At 38.3% G+C, this 17,549-nt stretch overlaps 1 protein-coding gene across 1 annotated transcript in view; it reads right to left on the reverse strand.

The window, feature by feature from the left end:
* INSC (INSC spindle orientation adaptor protein) overlaps positions 1–617 on the reverse strand; it is a 63,328-nt gene extending 62,711 nt beyond the window's left edge. The window contains exon 1 of the mRNA XM_058026751.1: positions 561–617. The gene's annotated coding sequence lies outside the window, so the exon portion shown is untranslated. The remainder of the gene's footprint in view (positions 1–560) is intronic.
* Between the last annotated feature and the right edge of the window lie 16,932 nt (positions 618–17,549).

Below are 17,549 nucleotides of genomic sequence, written 5' to 3' on the forward strand. Positions count from 1 at the left end.
GCTAAAACAGTAGTTATCTTGACAAACACACAAGCCACTGAGCTCACAGAAGTTAAAGACCACAGTAAAAGACTACAATTTCCTGAGAGGAAGGAGGAAAATTCAAAAAAGCCCCACTATCAACAAGTTAATGGCACTATAAGGTTGTTAATTAGCCTCTTTTCAGGCAAAGCTGAACAAAGAACATTATATTATTGTCACAATGCTTACCATCCAAAATGTCTGTTGAATTTGTATAATATCATTAATTCATACTAAAAATGAATATTATTGCTTTTCCAGTGTTGTTACAAGATAGTAACCAAGGAAAACCACTAAGTTTGTTGGACCCTGTGATTTTGGCATATTCAGATTTAACAAACTGTTAAGGACTCAAATCAGACTTAATGAGCTTTTATCCAACTTAAGGAATCTACCAGACTTAAAAAAGGGCAATTTTAACCAGTGTAAAATTTGAACATGAAGGATGGGTCAAAAAAAAAAATCTGCTGACGATATTGGTTGAATGACATAGATTTGTGAAGGATATTTGTTCTTTTTGGTTCTTTTATTCTTGTTACCTGATGATTTGGAGCTGTTCTTCTGTGCACAAACAAAAGTAGTACTGAAGATGAAGGATTCCATGACTCAATCTCTTTGCAAATGACAGCCTGGGTCTTGCAAAAAAGTGCAGCAATTATAGTTTTCCTGAGAGATGAGACAGCAGAGCTGAGTGAGCTTAGCTTTGTGTACAATGGCAGAATCCGTGACTTTTGACTCATTTAGCCCAAAGTAAGAGGAATGTGCCTCATGGAACATTGCATGACAAATCTTCTCAGAACTTCCTTGCAGATTCATCCAGGAGTTTAAAATCTGACATGGTGACTGAAGCATGATGATAATCCTGAAGGGATGTTGCCATCAGCACACATTTAAATTGCAGACTCCTGAGTACACACACAGTTCTCACTCCCATAATTACCAGGGCATGTTTCCTGTGTTGTGAAGGAGAAAAGTGAACAAGGCCAGCAACAGGAGAGAATGTGCTCAAGAGAGCTCACCCTGGCTCACTGCTTCCCAATGCTCAGGCTACACTTGTAATTGAAGGGGACAATATTCCTCATGGCCTTATAAGATTATGCTACAAGAGAGAGACACCTGGCAGGGAGGGAGAGCTAGAAATGAAAGTGAAAAGGAGAAAAACAACACAGGACATAATTTGGGGCCACAGGCAGTGGAAGTGCTCAGACACAATCACGAGCAATGACTAATTTGGAGACTAACACAAGAGTCCATGAAAACAGCACTACTGCCTCGTTGAACATTGTTTTTTTCTTCCTCCAAATCTGCCTTAATTTGTAGTTTAATAACAAACACTACAGCTCTCTGTGCCTTATTCAAAGGAGTTATGACATGCATTATGAGCAGCAGCATTAGCCTTTCACCTTCTACTATTTACTCATTTAAGGTCCTAACCCTTCTGATTAAGTAAAGCCTGGATTACTTAATGAAGGGAGCAACAAGCATTTTACAGGGAGCTATGAGATCAGTATCACTCAGGAGACTAGAGAAATTTGGAGACCCTTGTTCACATCTATTACACAGTAACTCCAGCTAAAATTGTCAAAAAAAAAAAGGTGAGAAAAGGACAGTCTGATGTTAGCTTTTCTAAGATTCCCATCAGACTATTCAACAGACAAATTTAAAAGATTAAAAGTAGCAACACAGCGTCACAAATACTGGAATGAGAAGGCAAAAATACTTTAGGTGGTCTCATTCAAATAAGAAAGCAGTTTCCAATCAAACAAATTCAATATTTGTGTACAGGTTTATATGTTTCTGTAGAAGTCAGAAGATGGAAAAGGAAATCTGTGCCATCAAACCAACACATTTGATATTAGAAGCAACCAGATCAGATGACTTGTTCATAAATGGCTTAAAAATCACTCTAAAATTAATTTAGAGGGCTCAAATACATTCTATTAAATGGTTGTTCTAAAATCACAGTGGAAGTCTGGTTGGAAGTTTCTTGTTTTTAATCTGAATTTCGTAAAAGCTAATTCATTTCCATTTGGTTTCATCTTTCCTTTTAAACAAGATTTTATCTTTGAATGCATTTCTAGAAAGCAAACACATGTTCCCAGCTTCTAATTTGCAACACTTGACAAGCAAAATTCTTCAGATTCCTTTTATGAAACTATGTCCTTTCCAGACCCCTGCTTTGAATAAATTTGTAGTTCCTGTAAAATTATTTTTTTACTGAAAGACTTGATATCTGCTTGACAGAAAACAAAGTCTAACAGTAATTTTGAGTGATATTAGTATGACCTTATCTCCACTAGCAATCTCATTTCACACAGCCTAGGAGTGAGCCTCCTGCTTTCACCACCACACCTTACTGGCAAAGCCAGTCACTGTCATCTCAATCAGCCAGCATACATAGGTTCTCCTCCTATTTTTTTTTCCATAGAATAAACTACAGGTTGTTGCAAACTTTCTTGTCCCCAACCCCCAAACGCATAATATTGATATTTCAATTACTGCCCCATTTTCTTCAATTCTTCAAGCTCACTTCTAATTGTGTACTTTCAAAAGTCCCCTTTGTCATTACCCCTTTGTCTAATCACTAGTTTTATGTACTTTATAGTAAAAATCATGCATGGAATCACTGAACTTCCTTTGTTCAGAGGGCAGGGGACAAATTAATTTTGTTTGTCCTAGAGAATGATAGATTATTCATTATTGTGCATCTTTGGCAGGTCCATGCATTGGCAACTCATTTCCTGTTTTATTCCAAACCTTCAACTACTCCTTAGTAGAAGATCTTCATTTTGCTTTCCAATTAAATCTTATTCCACCCTTTCTCACTTCTTAGACAGAAACATTTTATGTTGCTATTTTACACTTGGAGTCACTACCAAATTTTTTCATTAAGTTCAGCAGCTTAAATAGAGTAATTTTCCTGCCTCTTGTATATTCTGTTTTGCTTCTATCTCAGATGCATTCCCTTCTCTTTCCATTCACATTGCAGAGTCAAAACTAGGTGGTTAGTGTTCCTGGATGCTTTCATTTTCCCTTGTGCAGGTGTTGAATCTTCCGAAAGCCAGGCTAACTGAAGATTTAAATGCAATCAAAGCAGGTTCAATAATTACAACCAACAGCAAAAGCCAAACTCACACAGTATCTCCATTACAAGCCACCTCTTGAAGCAGCAAAGACTCCAGCTATACTATCACTTTTTCCACCATGGTTTGCCTGTGATGGCATTGTACTTTATCATAAAATATTTCAGGCAAAAATGTTTTCACAATATAGTCCAGTATTTTTCAATTGAAAATTCTGAGCCACCTTGCTATAAAGCATATTTCTGTGGAACAGCTGAAATGTAATAGGGTATTTGCTTCTGGGTGATAATCATGGACACCTGAGGATTGCAACATAAGCAGCAAGTGTGAAAATTAAGAAATGTAGTACCAACATTCCTTAAAACTGAAATTAAATTCCTCCTCTGTCTTCAGTGGACTTTGGATGAGGCTTGGGGGTGTAGCACTCATGATTCTTTTGACAATGCTTATAGTAAATTCCCCAAGGGCAAAGAATTTTAAGAACAACATAATCCCACATTGGAATTGACTAGAGACAAGCAACTGACTGAAAATGAAATTAATGGAGAATGCTCTGGAGAACCTGGCAGCTTAGCATCATCTCAAAGGAGGTGCTGGAGTCACCATCCCTCGATGTGTTAAAAAAAGCCTGGATGTGGTACTCAGTGCCATGGTTTATTTAAAGGGTTAGGGCATGGGTTGGACTCGATGATCTTTAAGGTCTCGTCCAACCTAGTCATTCTGGGAATTCTGTGAAAGTAAAAAAATCAACCCCAGAATCTGTGGTTCTCTAGGATTCCAGTATTGAGCAACCCCAGGATTCCATGACCCTGGAACTCAAGCACTTCAGGAATGTCTCCAAGGCAACAAGAGCAGGTTGGTGTCAGAGGGAGGTGCTGCAGCAGAGCTGCACCCACTGCTCAGAGGAACCTGCACCCACTGCTCAGAGGAACCTGCTGGTAAGTGAGCTGCACCCACTGCTCAGAGGTACCTGCTGGTAAGTGAGCTCCCACCAGCCCTGCATGTTCAGACAAGGTCATGCCAACATCTCTAGGCCTTCAGTGACAGAGGCAGAACCTGACAAACTCTCTCTCTTGAGATTTAAAACTCATGTGAACAAGTGACAGTATGTCAGACAGAGCTCTGTAGCAGCAGCTCCTTCACCTTCATCGCTCCTTGCCTCCCAGCTTAGGGCTCTGCTGTACCCAGCCTGTCCTGAGTCCCCCTGGCAGAGCAGCTGGGGAATGTCTCCCTCAGCAGCCTGCACCAGCTTGTCAAGCCCCACTTCTCCTCCTCCTGCCACTTGGGGGACTTTGTTTCCTCTTTCATTTCAACACTCTGGACTTCTCTCTCCTCAAACATGGCCATTTCTGTTTTGCCTCCCTGTGTGCCACACCTTCCTCACCTTGCCCCTCATCTTGTGCTGATGGAGCCTTTTTGGGAGCTGAGTTTGGAACCTGGAGCAAGAGACACGCACTGAGGAGCTCCTCTGGCCTGCAGCCTTTTTCAGGGCTAGAAAGAACACAAAAGCTTTTATTCCAGTGTGAAGCTTCTTTTTCTTCTTGAGAATCGGAATCTTGGCTTATTCCACCTTTCTTTCTCTTCCAAGGAAGGATCTTCCATGGCAATCTTCTGGGCACTCCTTTTGCTGATGTTAGCTGTTGACATCAACCAGCTGCTCTTCTCCTCTGAAGGGAAGGGAACTGTTTGTGAGAAGGAAGGAATGGAAGAAATCCTTCAGGAGTTGAAGGAGCAGGAGGAGAGCCTTCAGCTGCTGTCCTCACATTTGAAGAAAGAAAGTGCAAATCTGGAAGGCGGGCAGGAGGCTGTGGCAAAACCTGCATTGGCACTGGATACAAAGATCCAACAGTGGATATGCAAAGTCCTTTTCTTGGCTGCCATCATGTCGTTCAAGCTTTGGGCTAACACTTGCAGGAAGTCACTTCTCAGCACAGTGGAAAAGGAGAGACTGACACAGTATTCCTGGGGAAAGCATGGAAAGGAGTGGCCTTCCCTGACAACACTCTTTGTGCTAAATAGGGGAATTCACAACCACATGGACAGAATTCTAGCAAATCTGTAGTTACAAGGAGACTGGTTCCATTACCTTTCAAATTACTTCAGTCCACTAACAAAAACTTGGTGCTTTAATGTATTTAAAATTTCCTCTTTTTTGTATCAGTTGGTACAAATCCTAGGGTTTCGTTAATAAAACAAAACAATTAAAGCAAACGAATAAACTTATCAGAATTGTTTGCTTGCAACCAAACAACTTCATTTCAACTTTCGACTCTGGCATTTTCCTTGCATTGTGCATTGCTATTACAAGCCAAACCAAACACCATAGAAATAGAAACCACGTTTGCTAAACAATACTATGCATGTGCAACACAACTTTACTATGCTAAATGCGTGAGAACTTAGAGGAAGATGGTTCAGAAAGAGGCTATAGATATTTTGACTGGAAAGCAGGAAAAAGTAGTTTAGCACTATTTCCTCCAGCAATAATGCAGACAGTTTTTTGTTTAGAATGAAGTTTTCTATTGGCATCCAATGCTGGCAAGAAAGATAAGAGTAAATAATAAAAAAGCTTACTTATGTTTAAAGCTGATGACTTAAACAATGATGACAAACATTCCTAATCCAAACATTAAATCTCAAGACCATACAATTTTAGGAAGGGATTTTAGGAAATAATTTCTTTACTGGTATCGAGAGATTTTCCTACCCTTAGCAGTTAAAAAAGGATTTCACTCCTTGAATATGTTAATGGACATTTGAATGCATAGTGAATTGCTGTGAAATTCCCGGGCTTGGAGGGTGCACTGTGGGATCCAAGGAAACACTGCCCAGGCATGGTGTAGATTGTACATCTGTTTAAACAAAAGATGTTTAATGGGATTATTTCCAACTTTCATTTCCATAAGCACTTCCATTCCATAAGCAGTGCTCCTCACAGAATTCACTTTTCCAGAACAAATTGTCAAATTGTACCATCATTGTACCAAGGTGGCCAGAATGGTGCAAGAACCACCACCCAACAGACAGAGGTACCCAGGCAAATCCCTTTTTTCCATGGGTCTAGACTGATCACAAGGTTTGGTAGCATAATAAGCCCTTCTCAACATTTTCTGAGTTGTAAGCTTTGTGCTTAATTTCATATCAGAAAGTGCAATGCAATATTCTTATCTATACAGACTTGATGGGCTGCTGTGCACAGCCAGACTTTTATTTGCTGAATTTTTTAAAACTTGTGTGGTTTTCCAGGCACGATAATGTTACTCAGAGCAAAAGACCAATCTAATGGATACATTCAAGCAGAAATTTCAAAAGCTGAGCTCCACTCTTGGCTTTCCTACTAATATTCTGAGAAATTTTATTACTTCCTGCCATCTTTCTCTCCTGCTAAACTCTCTTCTTTGCTCAGCCTAAGTGACACTTCCTTGGTTTTGCACTGAACATTGCACACAGTGTTCTCATCTTGATTGAAGCTTTCAGACGCTACTGTAACACAATAGTGGAGAAAGGCAAAAAAATAAAATTTTTCCAAGCAATCCTGAGAAGAGTTCTGAGGGCCAAATATGTAAAGCAAAAAGGAAATGAATGGTTATTTTTACTACTGTAGAGCTGCTTTTCAAGGATGGACGACAGCTGAAGTGTGAAGAATGCCTGAACCGGAACACTCTCATTAAAATATAAAATCCAAAGCAATTGGATTCCAAGACCTGAAATAGACAAGAGTTCAGGAGGGTCCTTCACAAGACTGAATGAGGTGAAGAAACAAACACAGCCTGGTTTCCTGGCAGAAGTAAAGATGAGTGGGTTAGGAATCCCATGGATTGCTCCTTCCGGGGAAATAATTCATTAGTGAGGACTTTTCACCTCACTGCTGTTCACAGCAACTCAGAACATCAGGTGTAAAAGAGGAGCAAGGGAGGGAGCAGATCTGGCTGACATTGCCCAGGTGTCAATCTCCACCTTCACAAGGGAGCAAGTGAAAAGAATTACAAACCCCTGAGGATAGAACCGAGTGGCTTTTACACAGACCCAGCAAAAAGATAGAATAAGGATTCCTTCTTTTTTCCCCCTTCTTAATGAGTAGAATGAAACAGAATATCTATTTATTCCTCTTCATTTAGCAAGAGGAGGGTTTGGATCGCTGTCAGCGAATGAGCTAACTAGCACAAATGAGCTAACTAGCCATGATTCATAAGGGCATGCAGACTCCAGATTCTGCAGTGCATTAAAAAGAGAAAATTATGTTTTCCCAAAAAAAAAAAGGCACATCATTCTGGTATCATTGCACAAAAATAAGCCAATTATCCCTCCTTAATTATTTATTTAGCAGTAATAAATGCTTAGTGGCCATCAAAGAACCTGGAAGACAGCTAACAGAGCACAGAAGTGTAGTGAACACCATTGTTTTGCAATATTACATCCCAGGTTCAATGAATTGGCCTCTGGCACCAAATATAAATAAATGGATGTTTTATAGCAGTACAGTCTTTTGCATTAAAAAAAAAAGCAAACAATTAAAGGATGAGTGGAACTAGGTTTTTGTCCTTTTATAGTCCATTATGGCACCTCACAGCACATCAAGAAAATCAGATTTGAAAATATATCAGAAATGGAAGCAAGGAAATATTGCATCATATTAAGTCTGTAATTGTCATCAGCTTTAGCTAAAGGAATTTATTTCATACAAATTACTGTGAGATAACAGAATTTCCACACAAACAGAAAATACATATGTGAAACACACTCAAAATAGTAACTTATTCACTGAATATTCTTTTAGTTTCCCTTTTGCAGCCTGTATTATGAGAGTAAGGTTTTCATGGGAAAGAAAAAGTTCTGTGTCTGTCTGACTAAAAATCTTCTTCTGCTGCCATCATGTAAAAAGAAAATAAGATAACTGACTTCCCTGTACAGGGAAGCAAATAAAAGAGATGCAGTTTTCTATGTGATTTCTATGTTCTACTGTTATCCAGAGTACTAGGATAAATCAATTTCGCTTTATTAAAGGCTTTTCATCACTTCATAAAATTTTCAAAGCACCTGCTCAGCAGCTTTTCAAGCTTCAATTCCCAAGCAAGATGTACTTTCCTGTAGCTGCCACTAATACAAAAAATTCAGGCAGCAATCTCAGCACTAACTTGGCACATTGTTTGCAAGCAAAGAGATGTGTAATTTAGATTCCACTTCTCACCTGACACCTGCTCCTGGAAGGACTCAAACAATGCCCTGAAAGCCAAATACTAAATTTAAAACATCTTAAAGGCTTAACACTGTGTATTTTGGGCCATCTCTAACTTGGAGGAAAATGCAGTTTCCTTCCCTAGTGTCCCTTTCCCCCAAAATTTTTATTTCACTGAATTCATTCTTAGACTGAACTAAAAGAAAAGCAGCTAAACCTTCCTTCTGAATTCAGGAGACAAGATCCAATAATTTAATTCCTACCTGGGGAAAGATTAATCATTACTCTTCAACATACTGCAGAAATTAATAATTTGAATAGACACACTTCTTCAAAAGACTCTGATTGGTACCTCTGTTCCTCAAACCAAACAAGATAATGTCTCTGATTTCCTGCCTCTCACTACTGCTGTGTACTGAAGGCAAGCACCACCCATTTCCAGTGGAGAGCAGAAAAGAAATACCAATGAACTTAATTTAAGGCTGATCAAAAAACATGCATTGAAAGAGATAAAGAAAGCATGAACAAAACAAGAGCAGTTCAGCACAATTTCACACTTTAAAGTTACATTGAATTCTCTGTGTAGGATGCAGGGGTGGAGGGGAATCAATGCTACATGCTGCAAAGTTACTTCAACTGGATCAGTAAAAACATCATTAAATAACTTCTGCCTGTGTTTTGTCAGATGTGCACTGACAACCAAAGTTGTGTGCTTAGGTTTTTCCCTTCCCACCTTTTTTCACAGCCCTGCAACCCCACAGACATCTGACCTGAACTTGGAAGTTTTGAGGGCTTGAGATATTCCAGACTGCACTACTCAGGTCAAAGTCTCATAGTGAGGTTTTGAAGAGCAATACTGATAAAAGTGTGATCGGTTCCATGAAAATGGAGAGGAATGAGACTATCCTCTTTCTCTATTCATGAAATATCACCTTGGTACTGCAGCACCCTTGAACTGTTAAATATATGGTTGGATTTTGCACCAAGCATAACCTTATTGAAACTAGATTTTCCTGCACTTCACAGCTGCCTGGAATGATAGCTAGTGAGAGCAGGAGTGAACCCATGACAGGGCACATGCAAATGAAGCCATTATGTTATTTGTCTCCATACACATATAGTTGAAATCAAATGTCACAATACTTCACAGAAAAAAGTAACTGCCAGGTCCATGAGACTACAAATGACATACCAAAATGCTGTTTAATACATCAGATCTATAAGTGGCTGGCTGTTTTCTGAGCTGTTTTATTCCTTCACTCTTTCCCTATCCCATTCTCCCCATTTGTTTGGGTTTCTTTAAATCAGATCAGTTTTTATTTATCAGACATAATTTGCAGTTCCAATTAAGGGAGCACATATATGCACATGTGTATACCTGGAGGTTAATATCTGTCCATATATCTCCTCATTCAGATCATTAAGTTGTGTTTTTAACATATCTTAACTTCATATTTCATTTGAAATATCCTAGATATTTGCTGTTCAAACATTTGTCTCATGCCATAAATTCAGCTGGAACAATTTGCCTATCAATCCACATATACATATTTATCCAGGAAAATAGTAAGGCATTTATAATGAACTGGTGCTCAAGTCCCCACTTTGAGGGATATTTGACAGATAGAAGCTTTCAGCAGAAGATCTTCCTCCGCTGTTTTCAAATTATTAAGTGGAACAAGAAACAATTTTATGCAGAGGTAAAACAAATACATTCACAACTACTTGAACAGAAGAACAATTTCTCAGCCAACTGTACACAGAACTCCATTTAATTTGTTCTGCAGCTTCAGCTTTGGGAAAAATAAATGCAATACCTTGAAAACCAATCCTAGAAACCCTATTTCCATTTTACTTAATTTGGAGACCTAAGCTGATGAGAAATAATCTCCTTGCAGAGGCATACAAAATTCATTCAACTTTCTGACTTTGTGTCTCCTGAAAACTAAAGAAGAGTTTCCCAAAAGAAAGCTCTAGGTCATGCTGAATAATCTCTGTGTCACTCTACCATTGGCCAGGATGTCCTTTCATAACTTTTTTGCACGTGGGTCAGTGAACCACTTGGTCACCCCTTGCACAGGCGCCTAACAGTGACAGCATTCTGAGCTTTCAACTTCCAAACAACCAAAGAAAAAAGCTTGGATATAAGGCAAATACCAGCAGCATTTTGCTGCCTATTAGCAAAAAGTTTTACTATTTCTGACATAAAAGAATGCCTGAAATCCTAACATATCTTCTCTTATACAACTGTAGTAAATAAGCTCATCTGCACCAAATTTATCTGGAGTAGAAAACTCTGTCCTAACGAGCTGCAGGGATGTACACAGAGCTGTTAATGGGCTGTTTTCACCACTGACGCTCTTTGACATATAAAACTAAACTCACTTCTAGTTATAGATTACTTAAGGACCTAAGTTGAGAAGTAGCACTGTTTTACTCTGGGGGCAAGAGTGATTGGAGGCTCTTTATGGGTTCAAATAAAACAAAGGTTAATATACCTGCAGGAAGCAGGTACAGTTCCTGTATCACATTTGTGAAATATTATGCATGTTCCATCATATCCATTTCCTCTTTCCTGATTCATTTTATGCTGAGGTGATCATATTTGCCAAAGGCATTTCTTCAGAGTATGAAACAGGTAGAGACATGTGAAAAGTGCAAAAGGTGGCTTTGCCTGGCCTTCATACAGGGCCTCCACGTAAGCATTATTTTACAACACCAGCACAGGTCCAAGTGCAAGTACACATAAAGGGGGATCCAAATGAAATACTGAAGAGGGGTCCAAAAAGTGATGCAACACTCAAAGCTGTGTGACCTATTTGTGGACTTCCAATGCCTAAAGGGAACCGACAAGAAAGATGGAGAGACTATTTACAAGAGCATGACAGGATAAGGGGAATGGCTTCAAACTGAAAGAGAGTTTTAGATTAGATATTAGGAAAGACAATTCTTTACTGTTCGGGTGGTGAGGCACTGGCACAGGTTGCCCAAAGGAAGGTCTGGATGCCCCATTCCTGGCAATGTTCAGAGCCAGGCTGGATGAATCCTTGAGCAATCTGGCCTAGTGGAACATGTCCCTGTTCAGGGGATTGGAACTTGATCATCTTTAAGGTCCCATTGAATTCAAGCCATTCTATGATTCCAACAAGGGCACAACCTTCCCCATAGCTTTGGTTTTCTTGGCAACCTGTCCTTGTAGGCAATTCTAAGAAAATCTAATCTCAAGTATCATTGTCAAAAGCATGGTGTATACAAAGTGGAAAGAGCAATAATGCTGAAACATTTCATGAGACACAATGGGGAGAGAAAGACAGTTATATGTAAAAAGTAAGTTACACTCTTCATAGAGAATGGATCATTGGACAAATGTCAACAAAAGACAGAGGTAAACAGAACACAGAGAAAGGCCATAAGTTTCTGAAATGTATGGAGCCCATTTTACTTCTTCCAAATGTAGTTTTAGGCTTCTTTCTGGAAACACAAAAATCCTGCACAGGTTTGCTAGAAGAGTAAGCTGAAATCAAGTTCTCTGTGCTTTTGCACTTTAACCAGTATATTAATGTATGTCATATACATCCCTATTCTGTGTAAATTAAAAAGGATAGACAAATGCTGACCTAAATTTTAATTGAAAAGACATCAGAACTGTCCAAAAAGCTTCCCTGTTTTTTCCACAAATACATACATACACACACTGAAATTTAATTGGCAAGCAAAGAGCGGTATCACTTATTAGACGCTGGAAAATCCATCAAGATTGTTGTGCAATGTGTTGAGGTATTTAAATTGATATCAAGCTGTTAACTTAAGTAGTAAAAAATCTTCAATTTAAGCATTGACTGACCACCTTGCATTTGCAGCAAGCAGAAATGCAGTAGAACAATGCTGGGACCAATGTGTACTTTAAAATACCTTTTAAAATACCTCCTCTTTCACAGCAGAGCAGTTGTGCAGCAGTTCGGTCAGTTGGACTGTTTGCAGATTTTACCAAGGGAAAAAAATACATTTTCAAAGTTACTGAGATCAACCCCTCATCCAGCAGTTAGAGAACGTCCAGTACAATTCCAGCCCTTTACAGCAGGACAAAATATCGTTTTTTCCTCTGGCAGTAACAGCTGATTGCTTTCCAGGTTGCTCCTGACACTTTAGCCAAGAGCAATAGGGGGTTAGACTAAGCCAGGAGTGTTCCCTTCTGGATTCACTCTCACAACATAAACACAGCCCTCATGCCTCCACATGGGGACTGTGCCACAGGAAGACACAAGAGAAAAGTTGTTTGCTTCTAAATGAGATGGAAAAAGATTAGCTTTGTGCCTGAACCACTATTGAGAGAAGTGTCTGCCAAAACAACATCAAATTAAAATTATGCAGACATATGGCTCTTCCATAATTCTCCCTCCTGGCTTCCCACTGGGTGCTCTGGACTATAAGGAAGTGTTAAACAATAGTAGTTGTAAAGGATTGTTACTTGAAATCTAGAAGTCTGAGGACCTTAGTAATAGTCTCAAGATTGAGAAACCAACTCAAACACCTTTGAATAAAGGACTCTTCACTGCTGCAGACTGGACACTTGTAATATTCAGAAGGCCACTTCCTTTAAGCCTCAAAGACAGGCCAGCATAGCAGATTTTATGCTTGAAATATTAGCTTAAAATACTGCAGTGAATTCAATTTGAAACTTGGAATTTAAACTTTAAAAGTTTCAAAAATAAAGTAAAAAGAGAAATTTTGCATCAATGGCACAAAGCATAGGAATCTCTGGCCCAGAATTCAAGTCAGCCTGCAAACAAATTAAGGCTCCCTCACTCTAGGATCCTGGCAAGCAAGGTTAACAACCTGAATACACATCATTAGTAGATTGCACTGCTTTCAAATTAGAGTATTTGCCTGCCCTTTACTTTCATCTGTTCCCACTACCACAGTTATCCCAGAGTTAAGTTGTGTAACACATAATACATTAAACCACTGATTTGTGCACAGCTGATACTGAACAAGATATTTTTTGCTCTATAGCACTTCCCAAAAGTTTGCTTTCACTGATCATGTCATCCATTGAACAGCCTCAGTTACTTGGATACCATTGCCTAGTTCTTCCATTTTTCCTCTGATAATTTTCTCAGCTTTTCCCTGGTTTGCTCTTGTTTAATCTTTATCCTGACACCAGTACTGCTGACATTTAAGATATTGAAAAAATATTTCCATAACCTTAGCTGAAGAGAATATTATATTCTTGATGTAGACTTTTTCTAAACTTCCAAATTGGACCAAATTTTCTATATTGGACCAAAAGTTTTCTATAGTTCCAGGACCAAATTCAACAATAAAGTATCAACAATTAGCAAAATGCAATACTCAAATACCTGAAGCATAGTTTACATACGCAAGACAATTAAAAGTGGTTTCTTTAGAAATAAGAAAAATATTACATAGAGTCCTTTATGTATATTTCCCTAAATAAAACAATATGTATGTTTATGTGTGTATATATATATTTTCACATTACCACATTCTCTGAAATACTGTGAGAAGCAAAACAAAACAACTGGAATTGTTAACAGCCACACTTCAGCTTAATATTAAATTCCTGTTTGCACTCCAAATCCCTCAGGGTTAATATGAGCTCATAAACCCAACCACTAACAGACATGAGCCAATTTAATGAGACCAGAAACAACCAGCACATTTTTTAAGATCATTATATTATTTGTCAAAAAGGGAAAATAACAAAGAAAAATATTTACAAAGTTGAAACATTGTCCTCATGGCTTTTTTTAATTTGCTCTTTACAGGCTACTGAACAACTGATTACAAGATCCTCCCAACCATCCCCAGGCAACAGTGAAGCAGATTAAGAGAGACCAGGCAATTAAATAAGGAAGAAATTCCCAGGAAACATAAACTGGAGAGAAAAATACTGTATTTAACACAGTATGGTACTAGTATTTATCCTAAACAGCTGAAAAGACAAGTCATAGTTAAACCATTGAAATATCTTTAATGAGGGAATTAATTTTTAAAAAATTAATTGTGGAAAAACACCTCAGAGATACTAAGGTACAGGTACTTATTCATCAGTCTCTGTTATGGCCATGGTTGTAAAGAGATTTTAATGAACTCACCACTGTGAAAATGATGACAAAATGTAACATATGGAAAGAACAAGCTGGGTTTTGTGAACAGAAACATATTCTTTGCATTTACTGGAAGCAGTTTCTAGGTAATATTCAACATTTCCCACCTGCCACAATTCAGAAGGATGCTGCACCCACAGCAGGCAGAACAAGGCACACAAGCCCATAACATAGTGCTGTGTAAGAACCACTGAAATAAAAATATATGGAGATAGGCTAGTAAGGACTTCCTGGTGTTTCCCTAGCTGAGGTGGAACACAAAGACAAGGGAAGGTAAAGTGGTTTGCCTGAGGCAAGAAGATATGTCAGCATTACAACCAGGAGAGAAACAGGAGGAATGGTATCTAGTGCTAAATCAAAGTTTAAACAAACCATACTGCCCTTTTGAAGACATACACAATATTACCGCATCCTGAGTGGGTCACTGGTGGTGAGAGAGAGACGGTGAATCTTGTTTCTAGATCAGAAGGCTGGATTTATTGATATATAATGTATAGTACATTATGACTATACTAAATAGAATAAAGAGAGAGGTTGCAGAGAGCTTGCTATGCTATGTTAAGAATAGAAAGAATGAATCTATAACAAAGTTGTGTCCAAGGACTCTGTCCCTAGCTTGTTCCTTGTGATTGGCCCTTAATTATAAACATGGGAGCATGAACCAATCACCAAAATAGGTGCCCCTGTTGCATTCCACAGCAGCTGATAATAATTGTTTACGTTCTCTTCTGAGGCCTCTGCCTTCCAGAAGACAGAAATCTGAAAGAAAGGATTTCTGTGAAAAAATGTTTGCGACAACACAACACCATCTTTTCTCAGAATAAGTCAAGAACTAACTCAGTGAACCTGAGTCCTTGAGCTTTAGGATCCCTTCATTAGTCTGACCGTTGTTTCCAAGTTTCATGAAGAGTTGTATTTCTGTTAAAGAGGGCAACTTGGTTTTTTTCCCTGTCTTAGCCCAGTAAAGGGGAAGGTCCCTAAAATGCTTCAAGCCAGCTTGAATGTTGTATGGGAAAGATATATTGCAAAAAGACAGGATTTCATCCTTAATTTTCTTCCAGGGTTAACTAGAATAATTCCAGCTACGTTACCAATGTGATAACAACAGCAATATGGCCTAACTGCTAAAAGGAGAGAAAATTATGGAACTTTCGGTACCATGACATGCCATTTGATTTCAGCATAGTCTACCTATTATGATAATAATTTACACTTTTTAACTCCCTTAGCATTAACAATTCTCTCTTTTAGTTCACAGGGGGTGTCCTATATGCTTCCCTTCCAAAAAAAAAGCCAAACCAAACTATCCCATATTTTCCAATATTATGCCAGCAAGAATACTAAATTCAGATTACCTGACATATATATAGTTGCATAGAAAATCAAAGTGTCTCAGCAAAACAAGCAACGAATAATTTCATATTGTAAAAGGAGAAGCACAAACTCAGTCTTTACTATAATTTGCAAAGTTCACAAAGACTTGGAAGGTAAAGATTAGACACTGCAAGCTCTGTGTTTTTCTTGTAAAATGCACTGTTTACAGATAATACTACTTAACTTTGCCATCCTGAAAACAGCAACTTGGAAGTTCTTCCCTGTATGACCAAATTCTCAGAGCAGGACAAGAGCAGACCACCAGGGTAATTTGATATGGTTTTTTTGCTAGGAGAGGTTCCTTTTGCACATCCCTTCCCCACAGCAAATACATTGGGCTCAGAAAGTGTACGCTTGGTTTTCAGGGTTATTTAACACCAGGAAGCTCACAAAAACAATGCAGAAATCAAGACTGTGATTTCTAGAAGCTACCCATGGCTGAAATATTATGATGTAAAAGCATAACAGGACTGCATAGCAACTCAATCAAAAGAGGGCTTATAGTAGGGTTTTAGGAGGGTTTTTTCAAAAGATGTATGGCAAATAAGGAAGATACCTATGTACTTCACTTAGCATTGCACCAAAATTAAACAGATTCAGGTTTTGACTTTCCCCCCCCCTTTTTTTCTCTCTTTTTTTTTTTTAGAGAGAGAATTTATGAGACACCATCTGTGAACTAAAAAGGAATACTGTTAATGGTAAGTGAAATATTAGTAAAGTACATTATCGTAATAGAAAATGGCAAAATAAAATTCTGACTAAAACTACTAACATGTCAGTATGAATACAATTACTTTACAATTTTAAAAATTCCATGAGATTTTCATACTACATTTAAAATATCCTAAACTTCTAAAAATCCCTCTACTTCCTACATAAAGCAGAAAAGTATCAAATTGCAATAAAAATATTTTGTAGACTAAAGGAAATCAGAGAATTTTTGTCAATGCATCATTCACATTTTTAGACTAAGACATCAGAAAAAAGGCTCCCTGTTCAAGGTAAAGTCTTTAATTTAACACAGAAATAACCTGCAAGTCTGTCTTCTGAAAACAGAAAACTCCAACAGGAGTGGTGGCAGATGTTTAACCTGCTCAGCATCTCTTCGGAAATGTGCTACAGAAAAATAACTGTGATAAAGATTAGAATTCATGTAAACAAAGACCACAAACAACATCTGAATTGTTTGAAAATTTTTTGTTTCACTAACATCAGTGAAAGCAGAGAAACACAAACCATGGAGCCAATGCCATAAACCAATGGGAGTCAGGGTGTAAAGCTGGCAGGATCTCTAACTCGATGTCACAATGAAAATTTCATGCAACACTCGTGAAGATGCAATCAGAACCTATGAGTCATGCAAGGCAGATAAGGTAGCCTGGCATTCAGGCACAGCTCTGTCACTGTGATTTCAAAGACATTAAAATTTGAGGGTTCATTAAAATTAACTTCTGAAAAGGACACCACATCCCGAACACAAGATGTCTACTGTGCAGACAGCAACTGCTTTCTCTCTAAGACACAAAAAGGGAGGAGCCTCCTCTATAAAATCCCACTTTTCCAAAGTATGCATTCTCAAAATAATAGGCAGGGTTTCTTCCATAATAAAGGCTACAGCAGCACTACCTTGAGCTCTTTACAGTGCTTGTGTGCCACATGCTATGAAACCATGCTATGTACCGTTACTGACCCTTACGAGGGATTCAGAATAAAATCTTAATTGTCTTTAACGATGAAAGATGGTCCTTGATCTTTTAAAAGTAT

This window comes from Melospiza georgiana, chromosome 6, assembly GCF_028018845.1.
Source record: "Melospiza georgiana isolate bMelGeo1 chromosome 6, bMelGeo1.pri, whole genome shotgun sequence".
NCBI lineage: Eukaryota > Metazoa > Chordata > Aves > Passeriformes > Passerellidae > Melospiza > Melospiza georgiana.